The following is a 7625-nucleotide window of genomic DNA, read 5'->3' on the forward strand; positions in this document are numbered from 1 at the left end:
TGGGAATGGACATGTACACTGTTATATTTAAAATGAATAACCCACAAGGACCTACTCTATAGCACATATAGCTTTGCTCAATGTTATGTGGCAGCTTGGATGGCAAGCGAGTTTGGGGGAGAATGGATGCGTGTGTATGTATGGCTGAGTCCCTTCACTGTTCACCTGAAACTATCACAGCATTGTTAATCAGCTATCCCCCAATAAAAAATAAAGTTTTAAAAAAATGAAAGGAAAAAAATTTTAAACAAATAAAAGGAATATATTTAAAAAAGAAGAACAAAGTTGGAGAATTAACATTTCCAGATTTCAAAACTTACTACAAAAGCTACGGTAATCAAAACAGAATGGTACTAGCATGAAGATGACGCAGAGACCAATAGAACAGAGAGCCAAAAGTAAGCCCTTGTATATACGATCAACTGATTTTTGACAAGGATGCCAAGACCACTCAATGAAAAGAGGATAGTCTTTTCAACAAATGGTGGGGGTTGTGGGGACTGTTATCCACAGGCAAAGGGATGAATTTGAATCCTTCCCTTGCAACACATACAAAAATTAACCAAAGATGAATTAAAGTTAATCAAACCTAAGGGATAAAACTATAAAACCCTTAGAAGAAAATATAGGTACAAATCTTCATGACATCAGATATGACAATGATTTCTTCGATAAGACAAGAAAAGAAAACTTCAAAACTTTTGTGCATCAAAGTGCACTGTCAAAACAAAAAAAAAAAAAAGTGCGCCGTCAACAGAGTGAAAAGGCAGGCACAAAATGAGATAATATGTTTGTAAAATCTTATATCTGATGAAGGCTAAATATCCAGAATATATATTTTTTAAAAACCTACAGTTCAACAACAAAATGATTCAGCTCAAAAATGGACAAAAGACTTGAATAGACATTTCTCCAAAGATGAAATACAAATGACCGATAAGCACATGAAAAAAACGCTCAACATCATTAGCCATTATGGAAATACAAATCAAAACCACAGTAAGGTACCACTTATACCCATTAGGATGGCTATTATTTAAAAGAATAAAACAAGTGTTGGCAAGGATATGTCAAGATTGGAACTCTTGTGCATTGCCGTTGGGAATGTTTTCCATTATGGAAAACCGTATAGCAGTTCCCCAAAAAGTTAAACAGGATTACCGCATGAGTCAGCAATTCCACTTCAGGGTGTAGATCCAAAAGAATTGAAAGCAGGAATTTCTAGCATATATTTGCACAACCATGTTCATAGCAGTATAATTTACATAGCCAACAGATGGAAACAACTCAGATGTTATCACTGGATGAATGAACAACATGTGGTACAATGCAACAATATTCTGTTTTGAAAAGGGAAAAAATTCTGATACATGCTATAACATGGATGAACCTTGAAAACATTATGCTGACAAGTCAGTCACAAAATAAATACTGTACAAATATTTATATGAGGTACCTAGAGTAGGCAAAGGGCGATAACTTTGGGGGGAGACCTGACTACATTCTCTCCTGAAGTATGGCTGTGATAATACTGATAGAATTATACTTGTGGTCAATTAAATTTTAAAGAAAATAAGCCACTGGGTCTAAGAAGCTGAAGTTTCCATTTGAAAATGCTTCACAGGGTCAAAGCAGAGAGCAGCCTCCACTAGGTGTTTCTGTTCACCTCTAGCCCTCCAGTGCAGAGTGATTTCAGAGCTGGCCCCAGAAGTCCACAGTGAGTTATTCAGTTCAGTTCAGTTCAGTCGCTCAGTCATGTCAGAATCTTTTCGACCCCATGAATCGCAGCACGCCAGGCCTCCCTGTCCATCACCAACTCCCGGAGTTCACTCAAACTCAGATCCATTGAGTCGGTGCTGCCATCCAGCCATCTCATCCTCTGCATTCCCCTTCTCCTCCTGCCCCTAATCCCTCCCAGAATCAGGGTCTTTTCCAATGATTCAACTTTTCGCATGAGGTGGCCAAAATACTGGAGTTTCAGCTTTAGCATCATTCCTTCCAAAGAAATCCCAGGGCTGATCTCCTTCAGAATGGACTGGTTGGATCTTCTTGCAGTCCATAGGACTCTCAGGAATCTTCTCCAACACCACAGTTCAAAGCATCAATTCTTCAGTGCTTTCTTTATAGTCCAACTCTCACATCCATACATGACCACTGGAAAAACCATAGTCTTGACTAGACAAACCTTTGTTGGCAAAGTAATGTCTCTGCTTTTTAATATGCTGTCTAGGTTGGTCATAACTTTCCTTCCAAGGAGCAAGCGTATTTTTAATTTCATGGCTGCAATCACCATCCGCAGCCAAGTTCCATTGTTTTGCTCTTGAGGGGGCAGATAATATGTGTCAAATGGTGGAGGAGGTCAGGGGAAGAAACACTTGCTTTGACTGAGGGAAATCTTCATGGAAAAGGAATCACTTAAATAATAGTGCTTGAAAGCAATGGTAATAGGCACTCCTCCTCTGGGCCCCTGGTTTTAGAGGGGTCCCAATCTGGTTTTCCTTTGGCAAGGCCACTCTCCAGGAGTAAGGAATCCACAAGACCCCAGAATTCCAGAAGGTCCCTGGAGAAGGGGGCAACAGAAGATGAGATGGTTGGATGTCATCACTGACTCAATGGACATTAAAGTGAAAGTCGCTCTCAGTCCTGTCTGACTCTGCAACCCCATGGACTATATACAGTCCATGGAATTCTCCAGGCCAGAATACTAGAGTGAATAGCCTATCCCTTCTCCAGCGGATCTTCCCGACCCAGGAATTAAACTGGGGTCTCCTGCATTATAGGCAGATTCTTTACCAGCTGAGCTGCCAGGGAAGCTCTAATGGACATGAGTTTGAGCCAACTCGAGGAAATAGTGAAGGACAGGGAAGCCTGGCACGTTGAGTTCCATGGGGTCACAAGAATCAGACATGACTGATCAACTGAACTGCCCAAATGGCTCCAAGCTCAAATGCTGGATGTCTTCCTGGTACAGCAGACTATGTGAGCTAGATACTTGGACATGAGAGCTGGGATATCTGCAGGGATACACGTGAAGCAGGATGGAGCTGAGGGTGAAAAGAAAGTGGGGAAAGAAGTCCGAGGTCAGGTCTTTCCATGTCACCACATACTGGTAGCAAAGGCAAGGAATCTGAGAACTCAAAGTCTGAACCTGGACTTTTGGGTCCGTATAAGTCATAAGGCTTTGGCATAGTCAATAAAGCAGAAATAGATGTTTTTCTGGAACTCTCTTGCTTTTTCCATGATCCAGTGAATGTTGGCAATTTGATCTCTGGTTCCTCTGTCTTTTCTAAAACCAGCTTGAACATCTAGAAGTTCACGGTTCACATATTGCTGAAGCCTGGCTTGGAGAATTTTGAGCATTACTTTACTAGTGTGTGAGATGAGTGCAATTGTGCAGTAGTTAGAGCATTCTTTGGCATTGCCTTTCTTTGGGATTGGAATGAAAACTGACCTTTCGAGTCCTGTGGCCACTGCTGAGTTTTCCAAATTTTCTGGCATATTGAGTGCAGTACTTTCACAGCATCATCTTTCAGGATTTGAAATAGCTCAACTGGAATTCCATCACCTCCACTAGCTTTGTTCATAGTGATGCTTTCAAGGCCCACTTGACTTCATATTCCAGGATGTCTGGCTCTAGGTGAGTGATCACACCATCGTGATTATCTGGGTCGTGAAGATCTTTTTTGTACAGTTCTTCTGTGTATTCTTGCCATCTCTTCTTAATATCTTCTGCTTCTGTTAGGCCCACACCATTTCTGTCCTTTATCGAGCCCATCTTTGCATGAAATATTCCCTTGGTATCTCTGATTTTCTTGAAGAGATCTCTAGTCTTTCCCATTCTGTTGTTTTCCTCTATTTCTTTGCATTGATCACTGAGGAAGGCTTTCTTATCTCTTCCTGCTATTCTTTGGAACTCTGAATTCAGATGCTTATAACTTTCCTTTTCTCCTTTGCTTTTTGATTCTCTTCTTTTCACAGCTATTTGTAAGGCCTCCCCAGAGAGCCATTTTGCTTTTTTGCATTTCTTTTCCATGGGGATGGTCTTGATCCCTGTCTCCTGTACAACGTCACGAACCTCTGTCCATAGTTCATCAGGCACTCTATCTATCAGATCTAGGCCCTTAAATATATTTCTCACTTCCACTGTATAATCATAAGGGATTTGGTTTAGGTCATACCTGAATGGTCTAGTGATTTTCCCTACTTTCTTCAATTTAAGTTTGAATTTGGCAATAAGGAATTCATGATCTGAGCCACAGTCAGCTCCTGGTCTTGTTTTTGTTGACTGTATAGAGCTTCTCCATCTTTGGCTGCAAAGAATATAATCAATCTGATTTCGGTGTTGACCATCTGGTGATGTCCATGTGTAGAGTCTTCTCTTATGTTGTTGGAAGAGGGTGTTTGCTATGACCAGTGCATTTTCTTGGCAAAACTCTTATTAGTCTTTGCCCTGCTTCATTCCATATTCCAAGGCCAAATTTGCCTGTTACTCCAGGTGTTTCTTGACCTCCTACTTTTGCATTCCAGTCCCCTATAATGAAAAGGACATCTTTTTCGGGTGTTAGTTCTAAAAGGTCTTGTGGGTTTTCATAGAACTGTTCAACTTCAGCTTCTTCAGCGTTACTGGTTGGGGCATAGACTTGGATTACTGTGATATTGAATGGTTTGCCTTGGAAACGAACAGAGATCATTCTGTCATTTTTGAGATTGCATCCAAGTACTGCATTTAGGACTCTTTTGTTGACCATGATGGCTACTCCATTTCTTCTAAGGGATTCCTGCCTGCAGTAGTAGATATAACGGTCATCTGAGTTAAATTCACTCATTCCAGTCCATTTTAGTTCGCTGATTCCTAGAATGTCGACGTTCACTCTTGCCATCTCCTGTTTGACCACTTCCAATTTGCCTTGATTCATGGACCTGACATTCCAGGTTCCTATGCAATATTGCTCTTTACAGTATTGGACCTTGCTTCTATCACCAGTCACATCCACAACTGGGTATTGCTTTTTCCAGTGGTCATGTATGGATGTGAGAGTTGGACTGTGAAGAAAGCTGAGCGCCAAAGAATTGATGCTTTTGAACAGTAGTGTTAGAGAAGACTCTTGAGAGTCCCTTGGACTACAAGGAGATCCAACCAGTCCATTCTGAAGATCAGCCCTGGGATTTCTTTGGAGGGAATGTTACTAAAACTGAAACTCCAGTACTTTGGCCACCTCATGCGAAGAGTTGACTCATTGGTAAAGACTCTGATGCTCGGAGGGATTGGGGGCAGGAGGAGAAGGGGACGACAGAGGATGAGATGGCTGGATGGCATCACTGACTCGATGGACGTGAGTCTGGGTGAACTCCGGGGGTTGGTGATCGATAGTGAGGCCTGGAGTGCTGCAATTCATGGGGTCACAAAGAGTCAGACACAACTGAGCAACTGAACTGAACTGAAGTCATAAGGACCAAGGTAGGATGATAAAGCATATTTAACTCAATAGTTTGTTAACTTGGTATAATTCTGAAACATTTCAACATACGGTGTGTGGGTGTCCATTTGCTCTCCTCCCCAGGTCCCAGGAACCTGAGGGGTGTGCCTGAGCTTCAAGTATGACTTGCAGGAAGGGTAGGATTAGGAAATGCAGAGAGGAGGAGAGGTTTCAGATGAGTGTGATGAGGAGAACAAACAGAGTCCTAGTTTAGCTCCCTCAGGATGTCATTTCTCCAGCTAAATATTGCTAAGTACCTTTGATTGATTTCCAATATAGTCTCGAATCACTGCTTCCAAACTTTTCAACTCTTCCGGACACTGCCAGCCTCAGTGCTCCTGCCCATGGTGCCTTCCTGTAGGGGCAGCACCCAGAACTGAGCGTGGGGTGGGCAGAGCAGACCCTCACGTTCAGGTCTCTGTCCAGCTATGAACCCATCCTAAGATCAGCAGACATTTCTCTTCACCCAGACTCCATGATGTCACTGTCCACTCAACCTCCACTTCATTTCCACATCGTATGGTTAAGTCATGTTTTCCCACTCTATTTTGTTCCAGTTATATTCTTTTTTTTTTTTTAAACTTTACATAATTGTATTAGTTTTGCTTAATACAAGTCATAGATCTCTCATTTACTGTTTATCTTTTTTTTTTCTAAAATTTATCTGTGAATCTGCCTGCAATGCAGGAGACTGCCTGCAACGTAGGAGATGTGGCTTTGATCCCTGGGTTAGGAAGATCCCTGGAGAAGGAAATAGCAACTCACTCCAGTATTCTTGCCTGGGAAATTCCATGGACAGAGGAGTCTGGTGGGCTACCTCCCACGGGGTTGCAAGAATTGGACACAACTTAGTGACTAAACCACCATCTGTAAACATTTCTCGTGGATCCTGAGTCTGTCTCCTATAAAGTAGGCGAGGGTCTGAGGAAAATATTAAGAAGCTGGTAAATTTCAAATTTCCTTGAAAAAGAAAACCAAATCGGATGCTTCTGTAATCTCAAAGCTGCATGATTTCGCTTTAGAGGGGTCATGTGGACACAGCCCGACGGAGAACGCTAGGCTTGCACAAAGCTCGTAGTTTTTATTTACAGGAAGTTTGATGGTTCAACTTCTCACCACGTGTGTATAGAGCCAGTGCGGGTCTGTCTTCTATTTGATGGAAAGCAGGGCACTCTCATTGGATGACTGTTGCATCAGCACAGCTGGGACCTGGCCCCATGGAGGGACAGTGCCTGTTGGAACTGGCCCAGCTGCACGCAGAGCCACACAGGGATTGTGGACTTAAAATATCCAATGAGAGGTTTGCTGATGCTGTGCGGCGGTTCCAGCACTATCCTGGGTGTGGTGTAGGACAGAGGAGGACGAGTCCCTCATTGTCCTCAGGAAGTTCACGGTCTACTCGAGACCTAAGACCCGCTGGCAGGACAGCTGTGCAGCAGGCTGAGTGCTTCCTGCTCCACAGGCACAGACATCTTAGTCCTTGCAATGACCCTTGAGTGAGGAGCCTATGGTCAGCAGCAGAACGTACTTCCAGTCAGCAAACGTCTACATTCTCATCCCTGAAAACTGAGTATTTCCTCACAAGGCAAAAAGGCCTTTGCAGAGTGATTAAGTTAAGGGTCTTGAGACAATTATCCTGGATGATCCGGGTGGGCCCAGTGTGGTTGTTCAGTCGCTCAGTCACGTGTGACTCTTTGCAACCCCATGGACTGCAGCACACCAGGCTCCCTTGTCCATCACCATCTCCTGGTGTTTGCTCAAACTTATGTCCATTGAGTCAGTAATGCCATCCAACCATCTTTCTCTGTTACCTCCTCCTTTGCCCCCTCTCTGTTGCCTTCAATCTTTCCCAGCATCACAGTCTTTTCTAATAAGTCAGTTCTTCGCATTAGGTGGCCAAAGTATTGGAGCTTCAGTTTCAACATCAGTCCTTCCAATGAATATTCAGGGTTGATTTCCTTTAGGATTGACTGGTTTGATCTCCTTGTAGCCCAAGGGACTCTCATGAGTCTTCTCTAATATCACAGTTTGAAAGTATCAATTCTTTGGCGCTCAGCCTTCTTTATGGTCCAACTCTCACATCCATACATGACTATTAGAAAAACCATAGCTTTGACTATATGGACCTTTGTCTCTGCTTTTTAATAC

This window comes from Bos mutus, chromosome 20, assembly GCF_027580195.1.
Source record: "Bos mutus isolate GX-2022 chromosome 20, NWIPB_WYAK_1.1, whole genome shotgun sequence".
NCBI classification, from domain to species: domain Eukaryota; kingdom Metazoa; phylum Chordata; class Mammalia; order Artiodactyla; family Bovidae; genus Bos; species Bos mutus.